This window comes from Narcine bancroftii, chromosome 4, assembly GCF_036971445.1.
Source record: "Narcine bancroftii isolate sNarBan1 chromosome 4, sNarBan1.hap1, whole genome shotgun sequence".
NCBI lineage: Eukaryota > Metazoa > Chordata > Chondrichthyes > Torpediniformes > Narcinidae > Narcine > Narcine bancroftii.
Genome location: NC_091472.1, coordinates 98,258,183 through 98,285,520, shown reverse-complemented (window position 1 = coordinate 98,285,520; position 27,338 = coordinate 98,258,183). Strand labels below are relative to the sequence as shown.

The window sequence follows — 27,338 nt, the reverse complement described above, 5'->3', positions numbered from 1 at the left end:
TTGTATTTCAACTTGGGAACTTTCTTTGAACAAGGTAAACACCAATATTGGAAGCTCATGACTCTAAACATATTTCAAGGCATCCTTGCAGAAACAAGTGCTTGTAATAATCTTTTGATCCCTTTATGGATGGCACAATGCTAGTGGCAGCCCAATAATTACAAGGACAAAGACTGAGGGGAACGATAGGCTTTATTGTACAGAAGACTTGAGCTGGCCCAGATCCAATCTAGGGAAGTGCAGGGAAGGGAGAGGTGGCCAGACCTTTATGGCCTGGGTCTCAGGGGAGGAGTTCAGGTAAGAGTGTCATCGGAGGCGGGCCAGCCTGAGCTAATTAGCATACACAAACCATACCATTATAGGCAGCTTCCGGCAGCTTCTAGTGCTAACGTACTCACCTGGCCAAATGATTTTTAGTATCTGTGAGAGGCCACTGCAGGCTCTTATTCTGCCCAGAGAACCATGGATTGTCTTTGCCCCTTTGTATGCAGTTCAGGGCCATCTTGCTCCTAGTTCTAGAGGGAGATAAAAGAAAGAGAAGAGTTATATTTTGAGTCTGGGAATGGAGCATGGTGGCAGATTGTGGAGGACAGGGCAGTGATTTGTTATTCTTTGTTGCCACTTTGTTGGCTGTGAAACTTTAGAACACAACATAATTAATGTCTGCCAGAGGAATTTTTAAAAAAGTGGGATTTTCAATTCTGTTCAGTTTCAATTGTGCAATGATTCAAATTCTGCTTGCTCATGATTAACCAGGAGAGCCCATGCTTCTCAAGGCTAACTGCCTTTATTTTGTCTAGACTGAGCTCCACCTTCAATCCTAATGACTGTCAATCAACAGGGGTTCTGGGAGTTCAGCCAGCATCAGGGAGACAAAGTTAAGTACATTTTCTTGGTGTCAGACTGCACCACAGGATCTGATTAAATAAACCCTCTTTAAAAGTTAACCTATCTTCTCTCAAGGGTGGATTTAAGCTGTTGTGCTCTCACAGGGCTTGTGATATTATTTCAACTTGTTAAATTCTCCTGCAATGCACAATACAAAAAAAAAAGCCTTTCCTTCAGCCATTTGAAGCACTAATTTCAGACATGTACAATCATCGAGTGGAATCATGGCAAGGGGAGGGAGACAGTGGGGCCTTGAACTCCACACTGGAACAATCCCACATTTCTCTTCTTTCCCAATAGCCCTGCAATTTGTTCAAGTACTGAACCAATGCCCTTTAGAAATCCACATGCCACCAAGGCAAAAAAAAACAAATGAGCAAATGCTGGGAATCTAGAAACAGGAGCCGGCAAAGTTGGACATACTCTGCGAGTCAGGTAGCATCTGTGGAGAGAGAAACAGTCACTGAAATCCTCTCTGCCTTAAAACGATTCTCCATGCCTTCTTTGTCAATTAACTTAAGCCTGCATTTCTGTGTCTTGCTATTACTGGGAGCATTTTCTCTCTACTTGCTCTCTCTAGATCCCTTGTTTTTTTGAGCACATCTGTCACATTTCCTCCCAATGCTCTCGGGAAAGCATCTCTCCAGCCTTTTTCCTTTAATATGCATTCCTCATCTTGAAGCCATATCAGCAATCTTTCCTGCATCTATTCCAAGGCCCTTCAGACTTTTCCTAAAGTTAATAACCAGAATCAGAAGACAATGTTCCAATCAGTAGCCTACCAAAGATTACCATAACTCCCTTTTTTGTATACTGCCTTTTATGGAGAAGCCGAGGATTTGATAGAATGGCTAAATCATTTTTGCAATCTTATCTTACAACTTCAAAGACTGATGCACATATGGCTCCAGGGTCCTTCCAATTATACAACCCCTTTAGAGCTGCAGTCTTAATATTATCCATTCTGCTTCTAAACTGGATCTTGCAACCACCTACTCATTGCACTAAAACCCAGAGGCACACAGTTACTCCCTCAGTTGGAGCAGATTTAAATAACAATTCTTTTTTTGTCTTGATCCACTCACAGTTGAGAACTCCTCCTTGAATTATTTTGTTTTCACAATAAAAGTTACACTATAACTTGCGGAACATGTTTTGACACTGTAAACTTATTCCAAAGTGTTTTTTTTGTATCAAGCACCATTCTCCTGGATACATTGTCTCCCCTCATTATTTATTGTACCTAAGTTTTTTGTTGCCTACAAATTTTGACATTGCATCCCATTCCAGATTATTACTGTCAAGAGAGATATTGCTGCAGAGGTTGGTGTTGGGTCCACTGTTATTCTCCACTTATATTAACTATTTGGATAAAAGTCTACATTACTTGGTTGATAAAGTTGCAGATGACACAAAAATTGGTGCTATGGTGGAGAGTGAAGAAGGTTACTTGCAATTACAACAGGATCAAGATCAACTGGGGGAGTGGGCCAAGGAATTGTATTTTTATAAATCAAACGAATGCTGGACTTACAGAGTAAATGGTAGTGTCCTGGGGAGTGCTGTAGAACAGTGACCCCATACTACAAGTACATAGCTCCCTTCGAAGCGGCAACACAGGTTTACTGGGTAGTGACAAAGGCATCTGACACCCTTCCCTTCATCAGTCTAGGCACTTAGTACAGGAGTTGGGACTTTATGGTACAGCTGTACAAGATGTTGGTGAAGCCACATGTAGAGTATTGCATGTGTGACGGATTATGCTATTTTATATATAGATATGTTTTAAAGGAGATAAATTGTGTTTTTTTTTAGTATAGGTCACAAACAAACAAAAACACTTCACAAAACAGATTTCATTTAAAATGCCAGAGTTCTGCTGAAACTGACAGTCCAATCTCCTGGTGCCTTTGTAAGGACAATGAAAACTGCTTTGCTGAAGGACTTCACAAGTAGGTGTTAATTAGACATGCTGTAGAGTAATGGATTATTGTTTTGGAAAGCAACAGATGGACAGACTCAGAAGATTGGGTCCGGTGCCACAGTCTGTCTGAATGTAGTTTGCTGTTCTAAGATAGTTATGTGGTTTTCTCTGAGAGAGAGAGGTGGAGGGGGGGGGGGAGAGAGGGGGGGGGGGAGAGAGAGGGGTGGGGGAGAGAGAGAGGGAGAGAGAGAGGGAGAGAGAGAGGGAGAGAGAGGAATCAGTCCTACAGTTCTTCAGTGCAGCAGCAGCAGCTGGGACTGGAACATGACAAGCTGACAAGCTTGTGGAAAACCCCCATTTTGAAGACAGGTTGTGAATTCTTAGTTCAGCCTGTTCAAAGCCCTTGTTGACTTTACTAGAGGAGATGGCTGGCTGTAATGTTTCACCTGAGATAAGGGAAACAGAAAAGGAACTCTGTGATGACCTGAAGGAAAGAGGTTATCATCTGGAAAACCCTGAAGGGGCAAGTTTCTTCGGCAAGACACTGAAGTGGCTGGTTACAGGGAATCAGTTGTGGATGTCCTGGAACAACAAATCTCTCTCTGAAAACCGACAAGAATGTTCCTGAGTGGCAACTATTTGCCTTTCAAGCACCAAAGCCTGGTGAACTTCATAAATGTTAAATTCTGTGCACAGTGTAAGAATTGCCTGATACCAGTGAACTTGGAGGAGTGAGAAGTGAGATTGGACTGTGAATCAAAGAACTTTTCTGAACTTATACAAATATTACATGCACGTGCCCTTAGAATTAGAAGGGAGATAAGTTAGGTTAAGTTAAGGTAATAGTAATAAATTAAAGTTTGATCCTGTTCTATTTTATGTTTAAAGAAAATTAAAAACTACTTTTGTTTAAGAAACCATTTGTCTTGGTGAATTTCTATTGCTGCTGAGTTGTGGGGTCCTCTGGGCCCATAGCAATACTTTAATAAATTATGTTTGGAAATCCATTTTTACCCCATGAATCCTATCTATTACTTCATTTAAAAAGCTCAGCTTGCTTAAATATATACAACTTTCCTTTTACAAAAGTGTGCTGGTTAAAATTAATTAATCCACATTGGTTCAAGTGACTTCTAAATTGTTTTTTCTATGTCATTATTTCCTAAAGCTTCACTACCTTTGAGGTAAAACTGACTGTATATGGTAGATGGTTTATCCTTCTGCCCCTCTTTGGACAAGGATATAACATCTGTAATTCTTCAATGCTCTAGCAGCCAAGACCCTTTGGCCAGCATCTTTGAAATGCACAACTTCAACCAGCTAGAAGGACAAAAGAAGCAAAACCCGAGGAACACAACCAGCCAAATTGCCTTAGAAGTCACACACCATCCGGACTTGGGAATATATCGATGTTCCTTCACCATCACTGGTTCCAAATGGTGGAATCTCCTCCCAAACTGCACCTCAAGGACTGCAAGGTTAAGTAGCCAGCTCACTTAAGATTCTAATTTACAAATTATATTGCAACACATTAATTTTCTTGTACCTTTGAAAGCTGATGTCAGATTTAAACAATGTCATCTTACTATTGAATAATTTTGATATTTGTGCTGATCTACCAGCATAAATGGCAGCACTTTGATAGCATTTATGACACAATTATAACACTTCCAGACCCCAATTAGTGTGGATTGGCAAGAACACCTCATCCACAATCTCTACCAGCACTGGAGCAGCACAGGGCTTTGTACTTAGCCCTCTGCTCTACTTGCTTTGCACCTGCTTGGCTCGGTACGACAACACCATTTAGAAACTTGCTGATGATACCACAGTAGTGATTAAAAGGGGTGATAAGTCACCAGACAGGAGGGAGATAGAAAACTTGGCTGAATGGTGCACTAACCTCACATTCAATGTCACCAAAACCAAGGAATTGATTGTGGATTTTAGAAAGGGAAAATCAGAGATGTACAATCCAGTGATCATTGGAAGATCAGGGTGGAGAGGGTGGGCAAATTTAAATTCTGAGAGTCACTATCTCAGAAGACCTTTTCTGGATCCAACATACTAATGACATCATGTAGAAAGCACATCATCACCTCAGGATTTTGTGGAGGTTCAATAAGACATTGGAAACCTTGGCAAACCTCTACAGTTGTACAGTGTTGACTAATTGCATCACGGCCTGGTACGGGGACCCCAATGCATCTGAGTGGAAAGCCATTCAAAAGGTAGAGGACACAGTCCAAAACATTACAGGCAAAACTCTCCACACCATCAAGAAAACCTACATGGAACACTGGCTTTGGAGAGCAGCAGCAAACATCGGGGATCTGCACCACCCAGGACATGCTCTGTTCTCACTGCTGCCATCAGGAGAGATATATACGTAGGTGCCACAAGATTCAGACTGTTCAGGAACAGTCACTACCCTTCCAGCATCAGAATTCTAAACAACACTCAATCAGAGTCTCGTTTAAGGACTCTTAGTTTGCACATTTATTTATCACAGTACTAATTTTGTTTACATTTAGTTAATTTGCTTAAGTTTCTTTCTTTACATTTCTCTCTTTTGTATCCACATCTTTTTCTTGGGTTGTGAAGAAAACTTTTGGCACCTTGGACTTCATAAATCAAAGTATTGAGTATGGGAGATGGGATGTTATGATAAGGTTGTATAAGATATTGGTGAGGCCAAATTTGGAATATTGTGTGCAGTTCCGGTTGCCAACTACAGGAAGAATATCAATAAGACTGAAAGAGTGTAGAGAAGATTTACTAGGATGTTGCTGATTCTTCAGGAGTTGAGTTACAGGGAAAGATTAAACAGGTTAGGACTTTATTCCTTTGAGTGAAGAAGAATGAGGGGAAATTTAATAGAAGTTTATCAAATTATGAGAGCGGCAAAACAATGAATTTCATGACTTGTTCATGACAATAAATTTTGATTCTGGTATAGACAGAGTAAATGCGAGTAGAGTCTTTCCACTTAGATCAGGAGAGATAAATATGAGAGGGCATGGCTTTAAGGCAGTGGTTCTCAACCTTTTTCTTTCCACTCACAAACAACTTGAAGAATTCCCTATGCCATAGGTGCTCTGTGATTAGTAAGGATTGCTTAAGGTGGTCCTTTGCCTTTGGCTTGGCTTCGCGGACGAAGATTTATGGAGGGGGTAAAATGTCCACGTCAGCTGCAGGCTCGTTTGTGGCTGACCAGTCCGATGCGGGACAGGCAGACACGATTGCAGCGGTTGCAAGGGAAAATTGGTTGGTTGGGGTTGGGTGTTGGGTTTTTCCTCCTTTGCCTTTTGTCAGTGAGGTGGGCTCTGCGGTCTTCTTCAAAGGAGGCTGCTGCCCGCCAAACTGTGAGGCGCCAAGATGCACGGTTTGAGGCGTTATCAGCCCACTGGCGGTGGTCAATGTGGCAGGCACCAAGAGATTTCTTTAGGCAGTCGTAGTTTAGGTGGTAGGTGAGTGGGAAAGGAAGGTTGAGAATCACTGCCTTGCTCATTCAAGTATCTGTCCAGATGCCTCAAATGCTGTTACTGTTCCACTTCCTCTACCTTCTCTGGCAACTCATTGCAAATTACCAATTACTATTTGTCTGATAAATGTACCCTTAAGATCCCCAATAAACCTCTTGCCTCTAAAACCTCCTCCCTATTACCTTAAATGTGTCCCCTCTAATTTTAGGATCCCCACCAGGGGAAATAAACTCTGGCTATTTAGCCTGACTATGTCTCTCATAATTTATTTCATGTCACCTCTCAGCCTCATTCACTTGAGGGAAAATGAACCCAGCCTACCCAGTCACTCCTCTGTTTGTATGGCCTCCCAGTAGTAACCAGCACATTTTCGTCAGCAGGAAAGGTTTCCACTCCCTCAAGATGCTGTGGAATGTCAGAAGAAAATGACGGAGCTGCCATTGCAGCAGCTCTGGCAGTGCCTCCTCTGGTGTGGACCCACAGTAAGTGAGGAGAGGAGCCCTCTTCTGTAGAGTTCTACCACCCAGTTCAACTACCAGCAGTTCCATACAAAGTTTGAGTGGCCTGTTAAAGGAGCCAACAGAGGTTTATTTTAAAATCCTATGATGTGGGGTCTGGGCCCAAGATGGCAGTGCCTATGAATGGCAATGATCTTGAAGGGTTGCAGACTCAGGAGAAGCAGAGGACTGGCACAGGCCACCAGAAAATGAGGAGAACTTGCCCATTTGAGAAGGAGAAATAGAGGTGCCCATGCATGGGACAGTGACCACGGTGACTATGGTGAAAGGACTCGCATCAGGCTGCGGACTGCTGGAGACTGGCTCGAGACTGGCTGAAGGGGTACCAGGTATTGGAACCAGGATATGAGAGGGTGTTGAGGACGCTGAAGGATTCCTGATCGTGTTGGAGGTTTGGATCTGGAGCTTGGGTTGCTGATTGTTTGGACTGAGGTCTGTGTGGCTGCAGATGCTGCAGGAGTGCTGAAGGCAAATCCATGGATGCTCAGTGACTCTGGGGGCTCTCTTTTGCTTCTCTTTCTCTAACTGTAAGGGATGCTGGTCAATTTCTGCTGATGGTGAATTTCTGCCTGCCTTTTGTAGACTAAAGTCAATTTTGTGTAATATTACATCTGTTTTATTACATGACAATAAAAGAATCTTGAACCTTGAATTTTCTCACAAGGTGAATGCTGTTTTCCTGAAGGACACATGAATCTTTCCTCCTGATGATCCATCCTTTCAGGTATTGAAAATGTCCCATTGCATGCTCTCTCTGGAGAAGCTTTCCACTCCAATGGATCCCCACGCCAACTCTTCCAACATAGTAGCTGAGCACAAAAATAGCCAGTCATGGAAGCACCAGGATTGTTCCAGAAAACACCTTTGGTGACCTGGAGGTGAGATGATGTTACCTGCATCAGTCCAAGTGTGATCTGCATAATGTGCCAAGTAGATTTGAAGACTTGATTGCTGTCTGCAGTGTACTGCCAAAGCCATGTGATTCTCCACCAACAATGGAGTACAATTAGCAGATGAATCAATCCTGCTCAATTACTTTCATGGCTTGCTGTGATATCTTAGTAATTCCTGGTGAGAGACAGCTTACTTAAAGGATCTCTGCATAAATGACATTTTGTTGTGAGAATCCCTGCTTGACAGGGTATTATGAACACTGTATGGATCACCCCAAGATAATTTTTGAGGACAAAGTCTCTTGTGTGGATATTTTTATGCTTAATGAAGGTAATCATAACGCCTCTTTGTACAATGAAACAAAAACAAAAAGTGCTGGAAATACTCAGCAGATCATGCAGAACCTGTAGAAAGAAGAACTTTTCATGGCTTCGACCAGTGTGTGTTATAGATTTCCAGTATATGCCTCTTTGATTTGCAGGACCCCCTTGGTGCTCTAAATCTCAGTGATGTGCCCTTCTGAGTGATTGTAGGAGCTGACTCCCTCTCTACTTCAGCCACTGCAACAACGCAAATGTGCTTTTATGGGCTGGTCCCCTTCTCTGGCAGCCAAAACAGCAATGTTGGGAGATGCATGAAACTATGTGAGATCCTATCAGGAAGCAACAGGTCCGGTTTAATCACTTGTTTCTGTGTCTAAACCACTGTGTTTCAAAAATCTTAATCTGTGGGGAAGGGGGATTGCAGCTTGATATTGGTGCTAAATGCAACCATATGTTAAGTACACCAAAAATAAGTGATTTCCTATTGCTCAGTAGTAACTCTCCTGTGTCAACTTTCTCAGCATTTGAAAAGCTGAAGTGTACCAAATCCTAGCCAGCAGAGTAGTCACATTTGGTACTGACATCTCCTTCATTCTGTGCCCTCGTCAATGAATGACCTTGAACCTGTCAGCGTAACAATTAAACAATTTAAAAAAACAGATCCTTGGTGGCTGTGTACATCACTGGCATGGTTGAATCAGATGCCAGGTAACAGTTAACCATTCAGAATAAGCCCAATCAGTTGAGCCAGAAGGCTTCCTTCCCTAATGGGTTCGTTAATAGCTTCCTGGTCAACTTTTATTAATACTAATGTTTTATTTCCAGATTTTAAAAAAAACTAAATTTAAATTTACAATCTATGCAGGTGGAACTTGGATTCTTGTTCTCAGGGATATGAGCCTAAACCACTTGATTACTATTCCGGTAATGTCACACCACCTGAGGTTGTTTGATGGTTGAGAAAAATATAACCTGGTGCACCCTGACTAGATCACAGCTTGGTGCAACTAGCTGCAGATTAGAATTGAAGAAGACTGCATTTTTTCAAGGCTGTCATCTGCCAAGTTCTTTGAAGAGGATAAATGAAGTAACATTGGAGCGTGGCTGCTGAGTGCAATAGAAACGTTGTTCCTTTGACACAAGCTCTGAGCCACCCATGAAGAAAGCAGGAATGAAGGGTTTGCAGCTGTTCCAGTCTGTTCCTGTGGACCCAACCTTGCACTGATGATCTTGCAATGAAACAGTCCTTCAGCAATGTTGGATGAACCATCACCAAGTGTGAGTGGAGAGTTGAGACTGTTGACCAATATTTAGGTGAATCATTTATGGGTTGTACAATGGATTGAAGTAACTTTGTAAGTATAAAAAGCCCACGAAGTGGCTGCCTTAGTGCAGTCAGTGAGCATAGTCAAAGAACTCACTGGTCTCGCCTGGCTATCTTTATCCAAGTTTGGGAGTAGGTGTTGGAAATACATGACCCAATGCATGACCTCAACGGTACACAGTAGATTCTAATGCTGGAAAATCTGACGGGTGTCCTATGATGGATCTGGTCACAGAAAGGTACGTAGGTGTGGTGTTTCTTCCTCTAAACATACTTGTAATTTGATGTTTTTTTTTTAATTTTTCTTCAACATGTAATACGAAAATAAAAATTTGAGAAAATGTCCATTGACATTTGATTATGCATCTAAATATGCAAACTGGGTAGGCCAGAATGTGCCCCACAAATTCACACACCAGTCAAAAGAATATAAGTAACCTTGGCAAAAAAAAAACTAAACCCTCGGGGAAGCTTAGCAGGTCGAGCAGCATCCTTGAGGGGAAAGGAACTTCAACGTTTCAGGTTAAGATACTGCATCTGGGATGAGTGGAGGGGGAAGGTGGCTGCCAGAAAGAGGAGAGGGGGAGAGTCGACACAGGAGATGGAGCTGGGAATGGGAGGGGTGAAGTTGGGAGACAGAGGCAGGTGATAGGTGGAAGTGGACAAGAAAAAAAAACTTCATTTGTTACTTGACCGTGAAATTTACTCTGTTTATGTGAATTTCATGTTTGTACCACTAAATCCTGAAAACACTGTTATTCTGTGCAATCCAGCAAGCTAGTGAAGTTCTGCAGGGGTTGGTTTTGATCTGACCCCAGTACCAGTAAGAGTAGGAAATCATAGTCAATCAAAATGGAATTGGATGAGAGTAATTGGGTGGGCTTTATATACGAGCCTGCAGCTGACGTGGACTTTTTACCCCCTCCATAAATCTTCGTCCGCGAAGCCAAGCCAAAGATATACAGAGCAATCACAATTAATCCAAGAGGAATCAGCAGAAAAACAATAGGGTTAAATGATACGTGTCATAATGATTTTAAGTCCGGGATGAAAGTTTTCTCATTTTTTCTAGTGCTAAAGACTGTTTAAAAATACTCTAAATAGATGTGACATTCTTTGGAGGTTCCAAAACAGCACTGGCGTGTTTTCCTCAAATGACCCCATTTTGATTAAGTAGCAGACAGCACTCAGAGGCAAATTTCCTCAGAGATCTGGCCTCAGGAAATAGCCTGCAAAGAGTTGCTCACAATACAACCAGCACTCTTCCAACTACTGGGAAATGTTGTCAAAGAATGAGAGCAAATTACTGGTAGTGGAGTGTCCTCCCAGGGAGGAGAGGGAAAGGGGTGGAGAGGAATCTGCTCAGGCTACTGAAGGACAAAGTGTACAGGAAGCAGCCTCCCAATGCAAAGGCCACTTGGTAGTGGTTGCCAGTAGCATCAGGACAAAAATCCAAGGTTCCTCACTTTGCTGATGGAACTTCTGTTGACTTCTGCAGTGTGCCCAGTGTGGTGCATCTTAGCAGGAGACAGCAAAGAAACAGGGCCTTCATGCTGAGCTGGTCCCATTTGGCTGCATTTGCCTCACATTCCTCTAAACATTTCCCATCCATGTACCTGCCTAGATGTCTTTTAAATGTTATAATTCTACCTGCCTCTATCTTTTTCTCTGGCACCTTGTTTTCCTGTGTGAAAATATTATTCCTTTAAATTTTTCCCCTCTCATCTTAAACCCAGAGTTTTAGACTTCCCTATTTGTGAAATGGACTGCCATTTACTGTGAATGTTCTGCCCTGGTTTAACTTCCCAAAATGCATCACTTTGCATGTGTCCAAATTAAATTCCACCTGCCATTCTTCCCACAGTCCCCAACCTCCTCACTATCACTGCTGCTGCTGTCTTCTCCAGAAGATCCAGCACTGGACCCTCCGCTGCAGCTCCTGCTTGCAGCCTCCCCGATGTTGCTTGAAGCCACCTGGTCTATCCTGCAGCCAGATGTGCCGTTGGAACTCCTCCATGTTGGGCCCGACTCTGCCTGACACCTCACAACGTGCTATTCCCCTTGGCTTGGGGAGAGGTTTTTAGAGATGAAGATTGGAATTGGAAGAGGTAAAGCAGTAATTCACTTAGGCTGCCACCCTGGCAGGACCCAGGTAAGTGCCGCTTCCCTCGGGTTGGGACTAGTAGCGGCACCCCCCCAACCTCTTTATGTACTGACTTATGCCCCTCTCCATGGCACTCTGCTTGTTTGTGCCATGGTCCTCACGCCCGGTGAACTGCCGCTCAGATCCCGCAAACTGCAACTCATAGGAGCACTGTTTTTCTCAAGGTTGGGTTCGACAACGGCATCCCCTGACCTCTTTAAGCACTGACTCATGCTCCTCTCCACGGCATTCTGCTCCCCCAACCCGCAGTCTTCCTTCCCACCAGACTGCTGCTCCGCTCCCGTGCTCCACCAGGCCGCTCGCTCTGATGCCAGTGCTGTCCTATCTCTCCCCCCACCACTCGATCCAGGGCTGTCTGCTGCAGTCTGACAGCCTGGGATGATGTTTTCTTCCAAGAGGGGGATCCTCCTGTTCAACAGAGCATCCATTGGAAGGGGACGCTCTTTCAGCGGGCCTTGACGTGGCACCGACATTTACTTCGCCGCAAGGCACCTCCACACCAGGTCCCGGCTTCAAAGGCTCTTCTCTCCCATTTTTCGACATGGACTTCCCTTTTTTTGTCATATTTATATTTTGTACGAGTTCTCACGTCTTCTAATGGTATTCGGGTGATTCTTTGAATGTTTTCTTTTGCTAATTTTCGTCCTGGCTTGGGAGCTCCGAGATTCCACCTCCTACTCCCTCCACATCACTTGACCTTTTTCCAGACAGGACACTCTCAATTATGGCCCTGTAAAATGTTGTCAAGATGGAGGCTGGTACCTTGCCCTCCTCAACTTCCTGAAGAAATGTAGATGCTGCTGCGCCTTCCTGACTAATGGGGTGATATTGTGGGTCCAGGCTAGCTTGTTCATTATGTGCACACCAAGGAACTTTCTCTCTCCATGACAGAGGGATTGATGTGTAGTGGAGAGTGGTTTAATCTGTAAACATCCCTCCACTACCATTGCCTGACTCCTATCACCAAGCCAATCTTGTATCCAATTGAGCAAGGCATCATGGATCTATGGCCTAATATTCCAAATCAACCTAACATGCATGACCTTGTTAAAGTTATTGCTAAATATCCACATGGACAACATCTACTGTCCTTCCCTTATCCCGTATTTGTCCCATCTTCATAAAATTTAATGAAATTCATGAGACATGATTTCCCATTCTCTAAGCCATGCTGCCTATCCCTTATCAGTCTTTGCCTTTCCAAATGCAGGTAGATTCTGTCTCTTGGAATCCCCTCCAGCAACTTCCCCACCATTGATGTTAGGCTCACCAGCCTGCAGTTCCCTGACTTCTCCCTGCAGCTTTTCTTAAATTAAGGCAAACAATGGCAGATGAGAAAGTTGAATCAAATATACAAGTTAAAGTGAGCAAGTCCAGTAGTCACAGTAGGCAAGGGCAGGACTACGACTGAGGAAGATCCGACTGACAAACTACATTTACAGCTGATCCCTGTTTTACGGGAGATTGAGCTTTTACTTGCTCAACTGACTGACAAGATGTTTATCTTTGGCATATACTTGGTTCTGCAAGGAGAAATAGTTTATTGAGGTGATGTCATGGAGGCTTCCTGTCTGCTTGATTCATGTTCTGAGTTAAAATTGGGACATAAGTGGCTAAAACAAGCTTTCTTATCTATAAGGAACAAAATAAACAAATGTGCTCTTGGCATAAATAGCAACCAAAAACATTTTGAAAAACAGTCATTTGCCACCATGTTGGCAGCTGTGTACAATGAATTGAAGCCTTTTGCTCTGTTAAACATTTTGTGCAAAGACTTTAATAATACTTTATGATCTGACAAAATTCTTTGTTACATCAATAACAATTTTAAATTAATGCATTGTCATTAAAAATGGGGCAAACTTTTATTCACTTCATTTAAATGTGCATTCAGAAAGTCCAGATTAAGACGCATAGAAAATTGGAGAGGCAGTTGGCCACTCAGCACTTCAAGGCCTACGCCACCATTCAATATGATTATGATTGATCACTCATATCACTACCACGCCCCTGCATTTTTCCCATACCCCTTGACTCCTACCTCCTTCTTCGATAGTTTTAATGACTTAGCTTCCACCCCCTGCTGCATTAAAGAATCCTACAGGGTTCACCACCAATTGGACAACTTCTTATCTCTATCCTCATTGACTTTCCCCATATCATGAGATTAAGATTGCTGTTTCTAGATTTGTCAGCCAGGGGAAATAACCTCCCTGTTCTGAATCTGATTTGATTTGTTAGATTTTTATGGGTTTTTACGAGAGCTCCTTTTGTAAATTGAAACCCCAGCAAATATAAGCCTAATTGATCCAATCTTTCTTTGCATATTGGTCCTGCCATTCTAGGAATTGGCCCAGTAAACCTGTTGCATTTTCTCTATGCAAATAAAAACTTTTCTCAGAGAGTGGGATCAAAGTTGCACACAGTTTCAGTTGTCTAAACAAAACTTTGTACAAATATCATTCTTCTGTACTCAAACCCTCTTGCAATGAAAGCCAAGATTCAATTTGCCTTCAAAACTGTTTACTGTACCTGAGTCCTTACTTTTCAGTGACTGGTGTACAAGGATATCCCGATCTCATTATACACCCCTCTTTCCCAATCTACCACAATTTAGATCATTTTGTTTTGGAACCAAACCACATTATAATGCATCAGCCCTGAATCGATCTTGTCTGCACTGTGTTCACTGCCTCCAACCTTGTGTTGACAGCTTAATCAAGAAGAATTTCGAACCAAAGTACATCTTTGACCATACTTGCAGAGGAAAGAAAACAAATCAAGTTGTACATTAAATAAAATAAGAATAAAGACCTTGCCCTCAACTGATGTGAATTCACAAAGCTAAAATTCTGCTGTGCTGAGAATGTGACCATAACTGGTTCAAAGAGTGGCTTACATAAATGAACTGAAGTATTATTTTACTGCACATTTAAACTTTTAATGCTGGCCCAAAGCTCCAGGACTCCATTCCAAAATCATTTTTGCTCAGACATGTCTTAGACCTATTTCCTTAATTAAAATGCTAGTTATCCATTGACATATCTCTTTCTTTGGTTCAATGGCAACCTCAGTAGATTTTTTGACATTTTCTTTCTGGAAAGAGATGACTCAGGGATGAGATCTAAGCAGAGGAAGGTCCTTGATGCAAACCACTAGCCCCAGAAACAGGATGGCCAGAACACAGTTTGCCAATAAGTATTTAAAAGAGTCTGCAGAATTCTGGAAAAAGGTCTTGTGGACAAATGAGACCAAGATTAACCTGTATCAGAGCAATGGCAATAGCAAAGTGTGGAGGCATAAAGGAACTGCTCAAGATCCAAAGCATACCACCTCATCGGTGGGAAACATGGTGGTGGGGTGTAATGGCCTGGGACTGTATGGTTGCCACGGTGCTGGTGCACGTATCTTCATTGATAAGTGATGGCAGGAGCAAAATGAATTCTGAGGTGTATAGAAACATCTACTGAAGTTGGAGCAAATGCCTCCAAACTCATTGGACAGCACCTCATCCTACAACAAGACAATTATCCCAAACATACTGCTAAAGCAACAAAGGAGTTTTTCAAAACTGAAAACTGGAAAATTCTTGAATGGCCAAGAGAGTCACCTGATCTAAATCCAATTGTGCATGCCTTCCATAAGCTGAAGAGTAAACTTAAGGGGACAAGCCCCTGAAACCAGCAAGAGCTGAAGATGTGCAGTAGAAGAGTGGGATCTGGGAACACACATACATAATTCCCTGAAAGTGATGACACAGGTGGATAGGGTGGTAAAGAGAGCTTTTGGCATATTGGCCTTCATAAATCAAAGTACTGAGTATATGACTTGGGATGTTATGGTAAAATTGTACAAGACATTGGTGAGGCCAAATTTAGAGTATTATGTGCAGTTTTGGTCACCTAACCACAGGAAAGATATCAATAAGATTGAAAGAGAAGATTTACTAGGATGTTGCCAGGACTTCAGGAACTGAGTTACAGGGAAAGGTTAAACAGGTTAGGACTTATTCCCTGCAGCATAGAAGAATGAGGGGAGATTTGATAGAGGCATTAAAAATGATGTCTAGACACAGTAAATGTAGGTAGGCTTAGCCACTGAGGGTAGGTGAGATACAAACTAGAGTACATGGGTTAAGGGTGAAAGAAGAAATGTTTAGAGGGATCATTAGGGGGAACCTCTTCACAAAGTGAATGGTGGGAGTGTAGAATGAGTGGCAGCTGGCGAGCTCAAGTTTAACCTTTAAGAAGAATTTGGAAAGGTATATGGATCTGAGAGGGATGGAGGGCAGGTCAGTGGGACGAGGTAGAATAATAGTTCATCACAGATTAGAAGGGCCGAAGAGCCTATTTCTGTGCTGTATTGTTCTGTGGTTCTATGGTTCTGTGGCTGGAATAGAGTTCTGGCAGAGCATCACCAGAGAAGATGCTCAGCATCTGGTGAAGTCTATAAATCACAGACTTCAAGTTGTTATCAAATGCTAGGGCTATGCAACAAAGTACTAAACATGTCTACAGGTACTTTGCTATGTCACAAATATTATAGTGCTTTGAAATGATGGGATTATGGATAAAAAGTGCTGTTATATATCTTTACCTTCTATCCACACTATGAAACCTGCCGACTTCCTCCAGCATTTCTCTGTTTTTGCTACAATTGCAGCGTCTGCAGATGTTCCTGTTTCACTCAAAATAATGACAAAAAAATGTTTTGGTCACCAGTTTTATTCTAATCTAATCTGAATCAATAAAAATATCTGACAAACATTAATCACTTTTAAAAGAAAATTAGCCTGAAACATTTTTATTTAAATATGCTGCATCAGCTCATGTTTAATTCTGCAGATTTGTCATACAAAGCAAGACTTTACAATGAGATGACAGAATTGCTGTCTATGGAGACATGTTATCATGAAGGTCCTCACTAATAATAATGCAATATAGAAAAGTGCTCGAGAAACTCAGCAGGTCACCTAGCGACTATAGGAATCAAAGGGATATAACTGACATTTCGGGCCTGAGCCCTTCATCAAGGTATGAGCAAAAAGCAGGCAGGCACCTGAATAAAAAGGTGGGGGAGGAGAGGAGAGGAGGGGAGGGAAGAAGGAGCAGGGGGAGGAGCACAGGCCAACAGAAGTAGATATGGGTGGGAAGGCGGAAGAGAAAATAGCTGATTATATTCTTTTCTCTTAATTTGACTGTCTCTGTTGCATCTGCTCCCTGGATGAGGTGTTCCATTCCAGAAAATCTGAGATGTCCACCTTCTTAAAAAACATGGCTTCCCCTCCACTGCCTTCAACTCAGCACTTATCAGCACCCCCTTTATTTCTTGCACATCCACCCTGGCACCCTCCGCCCCATACATAACAAGGATAAGACTCCCCTTGTCATCACCTACCACTGCACCAGCCTCCACATACAACATATGATCCTCTGTAATTTCTGCCATCTACAACATAATCCCACCATCAGACATATCTTCCCCTCTCCACCTTCCAAAGTGACAGCTCCCTCCAGATCTCCCTCATTCACTCAACCCTTTTCACTAATTGCTCCTTCTTTACTGTAATGTGGATTGTGGAGGGGCATGTGGCCTTTCCATCTGGAACCTGGTGGGAGTGTGAATTGTGAGAATAATGTGGCCTCTCTGTCTGGAATCTGGTGGGAATGTGGATGGCGGAGAGTCATGTGACTGGCTGGAGCCTAGTCAGAAGTTACCTCACCTGCCAACCAAAGGTTAGATCTACTAACAGATGGGGATGATGCACGATTAGTTCTCACAGGAGACATGGACAATTGCTGAACTTCAGGTTATGAGCCACGGGCAGGTCTGGAGGATCCCAAGCAGTGGCGATACTGGAGATCAGGTTCATGTGTATATACTCGTTAGTTACGTGGTTTACTGTGCCTGTGGGTGGTGGGTGCTGAAGAAGTTAAACCCTTGTTTCTTGGTATACCATGCCTATATGTGCTGTGTACGTTAGTCTGTGTGAGTGTGTACTCTTTTGTGAATTCCTCTGTGCGTAAATAAAGTCCACTGTTTGTTGATAACAGGAGTCCAGCCTTGATTCTTTTTGAACCCATTGAACCTATTCTAAAACACAACATTTGGTGCTGCGAGCAAGGTTCAAGGAGTTTTGACTGAACCCATGTGGTGACGATGATTTTGCATGATACTAACCAATTAAACTTTTCCCTGCAACCATCATGTATGTGCAGACTCCCTGTTGTTTCTGTGTGTCCTGTGGCATGACCTTATTGAGAGGTGTGCAGGTGGAGCGGCTAGTAGGCAGGTGGAGTGGCCTGTGGGCAGGTGAAGTGTCAAGTCTCCTGGCCAGGAAAGGGACACCAAGAAGTGGGGGGGGTTCACACAAAAGGGACTGGAAAATATGCAATGGCTGGCATTACCAGGGAAAATGGGAATGGCTTATCTACACATATACACACAGACAAACCTGGAGAGAGTGAGTTTCCTTCCTTCACAGGATGATTTATCTGCGGGCGCTGGAACCGGTAATGGTGGCACTGAGTGGTGTTGGACGTGTAGGCTGATGAATATGTCGACAGAGCCAATAACTTGAATACTACTGAAAGACTGACACAAACACTGATCCCTGCAAACGCTGAAAACAGAGACTCTGGTGTGTGTGTGTGTGTGTGTGTGTGTGTGTGTGTGTGTGTGTGTGTGTGTGTGTGTGTGTGTGTGTGTGTGTGTGTGTGTGTGTGTGTGTGTGTGTGCGCACGCATGTGTGTGGGGGGAACTGTCTAGCTTCACGGGTTTTGATATTCCTGCGTTGGGAAGATAATGATTGCCAATCAGCTCTACCCCACATCAGTAACAGCACACATCTAACTTCCCAATGGGGTTGGTGGCCTGGGGCAGGTCTTTCCCTGTGCACAATCTGGCTAATACAAAGTTCAAACTCTCAAAGTGAGGCCCCGAAATTTGAACAGGTCTTGGGAATGTTTGTGCAGATGGTACAGCCAACACTGGTCCAAGCAATTGGTGGAAGGATGAGTAGGAACAGTATCCAGGCATAAGAAGATCCACAGCTCACAGCCCAGTGAAGATGGGTGCTTTCATGTTACATCCTGGATGTGTGTGTGCCGGGCTGACCAGGGGTTACCCATGGGACAATATGGCACCTGTTAATTGGCATGCGTGCCACCATATGCCTTATAGATCTGAAGTAACACCCGGATGAATGGCCACTGCGGTGGAGACGCTGGTCAATGAGGTGGCTGTAGCACATTGGCTTAAAGATGGAGTTAAGATGGCCTTGGACTGCCTGCTTGCAGATGGAGGTGGTACTGGTGCTGTTGTTGGTAAGAAGCGGGGCGCTTGCATTCTGGGTCAGTCACAGAATACCACTCACTTGCCATACATAAGAGTCAGTGAACAAATTAAATGAGGCAAGGACTGATCCCTAGGATACTACTCCTCATGGGGAAGCTGGTGGACCAGTGGGGCTGGGGGGAATTTGGTGGGCCATCAGTGGATATTGGCTGTGTGCAATGTAGATATGTCCACGGTATATACTATCCTGTAAATCAGCGCTTCTCAACCTTTCTCTTTCCACTCACATTCCATTTTAACTATTCCCTATGCCATAGGTGCTCTGTGATTAGTAAGGGATTGCTTAAGGTGATATGTGGGTGGAAAGAAATAGTTTGAAAACCACTATTTTAATTGTACTTAATTGAGTTGTTATGTGGACGGTTTCATAAGTCCAAAGGAAATGGGCCAATGACAATTTTTCTCAAGCAAAATATTTCAGTAACATCGGTGCTCTGCGATTAGCAAGAAATCCCTTACTAATCACAGAGCACCGATGGCAGAGGGATTACTTAGAGTGGTATGTAAGTAGAAAGAAAAAGATTGAGATCCACTGCTATAAATGGATTGACATGGTGTGGTGACTTCTGAGGAGTGGAATGTAGTGTGGACTGTGGAGGGTCACGTGGCCATTATGAGAATAAGGTGGCCTCTCTGTCTGGAATCTGATGGGAATGTGGATTGCAGTCATGTGTGACCTCTATGACTAGCGCCTAGTCAGAAGTCAATTTACCTGCTAATCTGCCCACAAGTGACGCTGTTGTACAATTGGACCTTGTAGGTTAAGTGGATGGGTCTTACATTGAAAAAGCATAGCATGTGCAGTCTCTGCTCTCTCTCTCTCTCTCTCTCTCTCTCTCTCTCTCTCTCTGTTTTTGTTTGCTGCTGCTGCATGGAGACCATCACTGAACTCGAGGCTGCAGGACAATGGGCCTGTTCTGGATCCTGTGCTGTAGGAAATACTGGGGACCAGGTTCAATTGATATACTTGTTAGTTGTAATGAATTTACTATTTAAGCTTACCATATATTTTGGCTTTCCTCAACATGATTATCCAACTGCACGAAAACCAACAAGGTCGGGTCAGATACAGCAATGAGCTCTCTGAACCCTTCTCCATTAACAATGGCGTGAAGCAAGGCTGTGTTCTCGCACCAACCCTCTTTTCAATCTTCTTCAGCATGATGCTGAACCAAGCCATGAAAGACCAAAACAACGAAGACGCTGTTTACATCCGGTACCGCACGGATGGCAGTCTCTTCAATCTGAGGCGCCTGCAAGCTCACACCAAGACACAAGAGAAACTTGTCCGTGAACTACTCTTTGCAGACGATGCCGCTTTAGTTGCCCATTCAGAGCCAGCTCTTCAGCGCTTGACGTCCTGCTTTGCGGAAACTGCCAAAATGTTTGGCCTGGAAGTCAGCCTGAAGAAAACTGAGGTCCTCCATCAGCCAGCTCCCCACCATGACTACCAGCCCCCCCACATCTCCATCGGGCACACAAAACTCAAAACGGTCAACCAGTTTACCTATCTCGGCTGCACCATTTCATCAGATGCAAGGATCGACAATGAGATAGACAACAGACTCGCCAAGGCAAATAGCGCCTTTGGAAGACTACACAAAAGAGTCTGGAAAAACAACCAACTGAAAAACCTCACAAAGATAAGCGTATACAGAGCCGTTGTCATACCCACACTCCTGTTCGGCTCCGAATCATGGGTCCTCTACCGGCACCACCTACGGCTCCTAGAACGCTTCCACCAGCGTTGTCTCCGCTCCATCTTCAACATCCATTGGAGCGCTTTCATCCCTAACGTCGAAGTACTCGAGATGGCAGAGGTCGACAGCATCGAGTCCACGCTGTTGAAGATCCAGCTGAGCTGGATGGGTCACGTCTCCAGAATGGAGGACCATCGCCTTCCCAAGATCGTGTTATATGGCGAGCTCTCCACTGGCCACCGTGACAGAGGTGCACCAAAGAAAAGGTACAAGGACTGCCTAAAGAAATCTCTTGGTGCCTGCCACATTGACCACCGCCAGTGGGCTGATAACGCCTCAAACCGTGCATCTTGGCGCCTCACAGTTTGGCGGGCAGCAACCTCCTTTGAAGAAGACCGCAGAGCCCACCTCTCTGACAAAAGGCAAAGGAGGAAAAACCCAACACCCAACCCCAACCAACCAATTTTCCCCTGCAACCGCTGCAACCGTGTCTGCCTGTCCCGCATCGGACTTGTCAGCCACAAACGAGCCTGCAGCTGACGTGGACTTTTTTACCCCCTCCATAAATCTTCGTCCGCGAAGCCAAGCCAAAGAAAAGATATTTTGGCGTATAAATTGACCAGCACATAGGTCTAACCCTCTTTTTTAGCCTTATTTTAATGGTTTTATTGTATATCCAGTGATAAGTCGACCCCCATTTTCTGGTTGTCTGGGCCTCCCACCAATAGCCCAAAATTTTAAAAAACATCGCATTCGCCAAGTAACAAAGCTGTAAATTACCGTAAGCAAGTAAAAAGAAACATTAAGAAAAACCTTGGCCTACTGGGCAGGAGCACAGACCTCGTTCTCCCGGCAGGAACGGGAACCTCGGATCTACTTGGCAGGAGCGATGGCCTCATTCTCTGGAGCAGGAGTGGCACATCGTTCTCCCAGCGGGAGTGGGAACCTCAGCCTTCGTGCAGAAGTGGCGACCTCATTCTCACAGGAGGAGAGGGAACCTTGGCTTGTTTCTCGGTATACCGTGCCTGTGTGCTGTGTAAGTTAGTCTGTGTGAGTGTGTACTCTTTTGTGAACTCCTCTGTGCATAAATAAAGGCCACTGTTTGTTGATAACGTGCCCAGCCTTGACTCTCTTTGAACCCATCGAACCTATTCTGAACACAACAGGTATGTACTACTGTGACTACAGGAAATGCTGCACTTGCACCCACACCTCCTCCTTCACCACCATTCAGGGCCCCAAACAGTCCTTCCAAATGAAGCAACGCTTCACTTGTGAATATGCAGGGGTCATTTATTATATCTGGTGCTCCTGTTGTGGCCTCCTGTACATCTGCAGTCTCCTCTGCACACTGGGAGATGCTTCGTTGAGCACCTTTGCTTTGGCCACTGCAATAACAGGGACTTCACAGCGGCCAAGCAGTTCAATTCCACACCCCTTTCCCACACTGACATGTCTGTCCATAGCCTCGTATGCTGCCAAACTGAGGCTGCCTGCAAATTTGAGGAACAACACCTAATATTCTGTCTGGTCACTCCCCAACCAAATGGTATTAACACTGACTTCTCCAGTTTCTGTGAGGACCCTCCTCTTTCTTTCCCTATCCCTTTGCCCTTTCCACCAGCTCCGTATGCCATTCCCTCTCTATTCAAAGCTATCTCCTCTCCCAATCACCTTAGCATTTTTTCTTCTGCCCTCCAACCCATATCCATCTTTAACCTTTTGCATGTTGACCTTTGCGCCTCCCATGCCTCTTCTTCCTTCCTCTCCTCCCATGTCGCTCCACCTTTTTATTTAGGTGCCTGTCTGATTTTTGCTCGTACCTTGATGTTTGGCTCAGGCCCAAAATTTTGATTTCCCTTTATCTTTTGTGTATTGCACTACAATCACAGCGTCTGCAGACTTTCCTGTTTAACTCACTATTAGTAATGCTTGCTTTGTAATGATTATCGCTTTAATGAGCACCTTCACTCTGTCCATGACATCAGCCAGGATCTCCCAGTGGTCAGCCATGTCCCATTCCCACATTGATATGCCTGTCCATGCCTACTTTACTGCCAAAGTTGAGGCCACATGCAAACAGGAGGAACAGCACCTTATATTCTTTCTTGACCTCCAATTTCTCGTTACCTCTCCTTTTTTTAAACCCCTTCCCTTGTTTCCCTTATCACTCTGAGCCCATTCATCCTTCTTTTCCTTCTCTTTTCCCTCCCCTGCCTTCTCTACCTGTCTACCACTCTGTGGTGTGCTGTTAGACAGAATCAGACACACACAAGGTAAAGATTGAATAACAGGCTTTAATCCACAAAAACCTCCACAGAGCCAGGCTGGCTGTGGTTGCAGCAATTTAGTGTGAGGGCTCGGGAGGCAGGCACCCGACCAGGTGGGGCTTGATCCATTTAGGCCGACTGATTGGCAGCCGGCCAGGTGTTGTCCTGTCCCCTTACACTTCTGCAGGTACAGAGGTTGCCCCCTGCAGTAGGCTGGTGGTGTACCACCACACACTCAACTTCTTTCCTCTAGCTCCCCATCCCCTTCTCATCATTCCATGAACATCTATTACCTGTCAATCTGTGTTCCTCCCCTTGTCCCATCCTTTTATTTGGACATCTTCCCTTTTTTTGCTGTTGTTGACAAAGGACTGCAGCAGTTGAAATAGAAACCCCTCAAGCTCAATAGTCATAGAATCATCTTTGGCTTGGCATCGCGGACGAAGATTTATGGAGGGGGTAAAAAGTCCACGTCAGCTGCAGGCTCGTTTGTGGCTGACAAGTCCGATGCGGGACAGGCAGACACGATTGCAGCGGTTGCAGGGGAAAATTGGTGGGTTGGGGTTGGGTGTTGGGTTTTTCCTCCTTTGCCTTTTGTCAGTGAGGTAGGCTCTGCGGTCTTCTTCAAAGGAGGTTGCTGCCCGCCAAACTGTGAGGCGCCAAGATGCACGGTTTGAGGCGATATCAGCCCACTGGCGGTGGTCAATGTGGCAGGCACCAAGAGATTTCTTTAGGCAGTCCTTGTACCTTTTCTTTGGTGCACCTCTGTCACGGTGGCCAGTGGAGAGCTCGCCATATAACACGATCTTGGGAAGGCGATGGTCCTCCATTCTGGAGACGTGACCCATCCAGCGCAGCTGGATCTTCAGCAGCGTGGACTCGATGCTGTCGACCTCTGCCATCTCGAGTACTTCGACGTTAGGGATGTAAGCGCTCCAATGGATGTTGAAGATGGAGCGGAGACAACGCTGGTGGAAGCGTTCTAGGAGCCGTAGGTGGTGCCGGTAGAGGACCCATGATTCGGAGCCGAACAGGAGTGTGGGTATGACAACGGCTCTGTATACGCTTATCTTTGTGAGGTTTTTCAGTTGGTTGTTTTTCCAGACTCTTTTGTGTAGTCTTCCAAAGGCGCTATTTGCCTTGGCGAGTCTGTTGTCTATCTCATTGTCGATCCTTGCATCTGATGAAATGGTGCAGCCGAGATAGGTAAACTGGTTGACCGTTTTGAGTTTTGTGTGCCCGATGGAGATGTGGGGGGGCTGGTAATCATGGTGGGGAGCTGGCTGATGGAGGACCTCAGTTTTCTTCAGGCTGACTTCCAGGCCAAACATTTTGGCAGTTTCCGCAAAGCAGGACGTCAAGCGCTGAAGAGCTGGCTCTGAATGGGCAACTAAAGCGGCATCGTCTGCAAAGAGTAGTTCACGCACAAGTTTCTCTTGTGTCTTGGTGTGAGAATCATAAGAAGGCACTGTATATACGCATGTAAAGGTTGAATTTTGCGGACCAATTTTTATGGTAAAATTTAAGGGGTCGATTATTACAGACATTGAACTTTTGATCGTAAGAGTACCTGCGTTGTTCGAGGAGTCGGGAACTCATATGGGGGATGGGCAGCTGGGACCAGGTGGTAAATGCATGCTTGGGGGATTGGAAGCTCGGATGGGCAGGCGAGCGGCTGGGAGGTGTTAAGTGCACATTAGGGGTGTTGGGAGCTCAGTTGGGTGAGCGGGCAGCAGAAGCCTGGGTGAGAGATGACAGTCAGGGTGTCGGGAGCTCGGATGGGCGAACATATGGGGCCAAAAAGAGGGGGGGTGTCGACTTTTACACATGATATATGAAAAATACCTGTTTTTTTTGCCAAAAATAGGAGGTTGAATTTTACGCACTATTGGCTATTACATGCGTATAATTGACTATTACATCCGTACAAATGGTATAATGAAAAGGCACCCCTTGTCCTGCTGAGCATACCCATAACCCCCCCATTTTACATTAATTCCTTTTTCATTCTACCCTCAATCTCATCAGTTCTCCCCAGATTCTACAAGTCACCCACACATTCATGGCCAATTAAAGTATCCACTGAACTTACCTACTTGCATATATCTGGGATGTAGAAGGAAACTGAAGCACCTAGAGGAAACCCAGTCATGGGGAGAATGTGCAAACTCCCACGTAGACAGCAGCTGAGGTGGGGATTGAGGCAGGGTCTCTGTTGTTGTGGGGTAATGTGCCACCCAAATGCAATAAGCTTTCCCAGGAAGATGTATCAACTATACAGCAGTTGTTGTAAACGCACAGGTTCTCTTCATTTCTTTTTCTTTGGCTTGGCTTCACAGACGAAGATTTATGGAGGGGTATGTCCACGTCAGCTGCAGGCTCGTTGGTGACTGACAAGTCCAATACAGGACAGGCAGGCATGGTTGCTGCGGTTGCAAGGGAAAATTGGTTGGGGTTGGGTGTTGGGTTTTTCCTCCTTTGTCTTTTGTCAGTGAGGTGGGCTCTGCGGTCTTCTTCAAAGGAGGTTGCTGCCCGCTGAACTGTGAGGCGCCAAGATGGATGGTTGGAGGCGATATCAGCCCACTGGCGGTGGTCAATGTGGCAGGCACCAAGAGATTTCTTTAAGCAGTCCTTGTACCTCTTCTTTGGTGCACCTCTGTCTCGGTGACCAGTGGAGAGCTCGCCATAGAACATGATCTTGGGAAGGCGATGGTCCTCCATTCTGAAGACGTGACCCACCCAGCGCAGTTGGGTCTTCAGCAGTGTGGATTCGATGCTTGCGGACTCTACCAGCTCGAGTACTTTGATGTTGGTGATGAAGTCATTCCAATGAATGTTGAGGATGGAGCGGAGACAGCGCTGAAGGAAGCGTTCTAGGAGCTGTAGGTGATGCCGGTAGAGGACCCATGATTTGGAGCCGAACAGGAGCGTGGGTATGACAACGGCTGATCTTTGTGTGTTTCTTCAGGTGGTTGTTTTTCCAGACTCTTGTGTAGTCTTCCAAAGGCGCTATTTGCCTTGGCAAGTCTGTTGTCTATCTTTTTGTCGATCCTTGCATCAGATGAAATGGTGCAGCCGAGGTAGGTAAACTGGTTGACTGTTTTGAGTTCTGTGTGCCCGATGGAGATGTGTAAATTACCGTAGGATCTTAGGTGATGGTCTTAGGTGCTGGTAGTCTTGGTAGTCATGGTGGGGAGCTGGCTGATGAAGGACCTCAGTTTTCTTCAGGCTGACTTTCAGGCCAAACATTTTGGTAGTTTCTGCAAAACAGGACATCATGCGCTGGAGAGCTGGCTCTGAACGGGCAACTAAAGCGGCATCGTCTGCAAAGAGTAGTTCACGGACAAGTTGCTCTTGTGTCTTGGTGTGAGCTTGCAGGCGCCTCAGATTGAAGAGACTGCCATCCGTGCGGTACCGGATGTAAACAGCGTCTTCATTGTTGAGGTCTTTATTGGCTTGTTTCAGCATCATGCTGAAGAAGATAGTAAAGAGGGTTGGTGCGAGGACGCAGCCTTGCTTCACGCCGTTGTCAATGGAGAAGGGTTCGGAGAGCTTATTGCTGTATCTGACCCGACCTTGTTGGTTTTCATGCAGTTGGATAACCATGTTGAGGAACTTGGGCGGGCATCCGAGGCGCTCTAGTATTTGCCAAAGCCCTTTCCTGCTCACGGTGTCAAAGGCTTTGGTGAAGTCAACAAAGGTGATGTAGAGTCCTTTGTTTTGTTCTCTGCCCTTTTCTTGGCGCTGTCTCCATAGGGTTTGCCAGATCTTTGAGGGAGCTTTTTATCACCTCTTCATCACTATTCTTGTTGCATAACCACCAAATAAACATTTCACTTATTACAGCAGCCTATCTGTCCTTCTGTGCTATTTGGCAATGTTTAGTAAATGTGCCTTTCCATAATTTTATTCATTATGTGAAACAACTGCAATGCCATCGTAATTTAAAAATATAAAGGGAGAAACAGTTCCTATTGAGAAACTTCCTATTGATAAAAAGGTCTGGGTTATAATTGGAAGCCCTTACATCCACATCAGTGATGTCAGTGGCTACTTGCACTAAGGGGATGCCAGTGATTCTGAGACACATCCCAGTGACAGAAATGACAGATTTTCCTCACAGAAATCAAAAAACTGAAGAAATAATTTCTTCAAGAATAAAGGCCTGCATGAGCTGTCTGATGCTGCAAAGAGCATGTGTCACTGATTCTGTTACTATACCCATGGTTGGCATAGCGGTCAGCGCAGCCTTTACAGCACCAGCGATCGGAATTGGATGTGGTTCAAATCCCGCACTGTCTGTAAGGAGTTTGTATGTTCTCCCTATGTCTGAGTGAGTTTTCTTTGGGGGCTCCAGTTTCCTCCCACCATTAAAAATGTACCAGGTTGTAGGTTAATGGGGTATAAATTGGATGCGCTGATTAATGGGCCGAAATGCTGTATGTCTAAATTTAAATTTAAAATAAGATTCAGCAGCCAGGAGGCTGAGCAT

General features: G+C 44.6%; 1 protein-coding gene and 1 long non-coding RNA gene across 16 annotated transcripts in view; one reads left to right on the top strand and one right to left on the bottom strand.

Moving 5' to 3' along the window:
• LOC138760885 (uncharacterized) overlaps positions 1–27,338 on the bottom strand; it is a 216,905-nt gene that overhangs the window by 77,334 nt on the left and 112,233 nt on the right. For 5 of the 6 annotated variants that reach the window (XR_011355947.1, XR_011355946.1, XR_011355948.1 and 2 more), the window contains one exon: positions 399–515. This is a non-coding gene — a long non-coding RNA (uncharacterized lncRNA). Of the gene's footprint in view, positions 1–398; positions 516–16,116; positions 16,198–27,338 lie in introns of all 6 variants that reach the window. The other variant, XR_011355949.1, reaches the window with a different exon arrangement.
• Positions 1–27,338, top strand: part of LOC138760884 (uncharacterized) — a 143,244-nt gene that overhangs the window by 67,830 nt on the left and 48,076 nt on the right. For 3 of the 10 annotated variants that reach the window (XR_011355940.1, XR_011355935.1, XR_011355934.1), the window contains one exon: positions 4,084–4,290. The exons of 5 other annotated variants lie outside the window; for them this stretch is intronic. The gene's annotated coding sequence lies outside the window, so the exon portion shown is untranslated. Of the gene's footprint in view, positions 1–800; positions 948–4,083; positions 4,291–7,479; positions 7,970–27,338 lie in introns of those variants that run through there. 2 more of the 10 variants (XR_011355936.1, XR_011355939.1) reach the window with 2 other exon arrangements.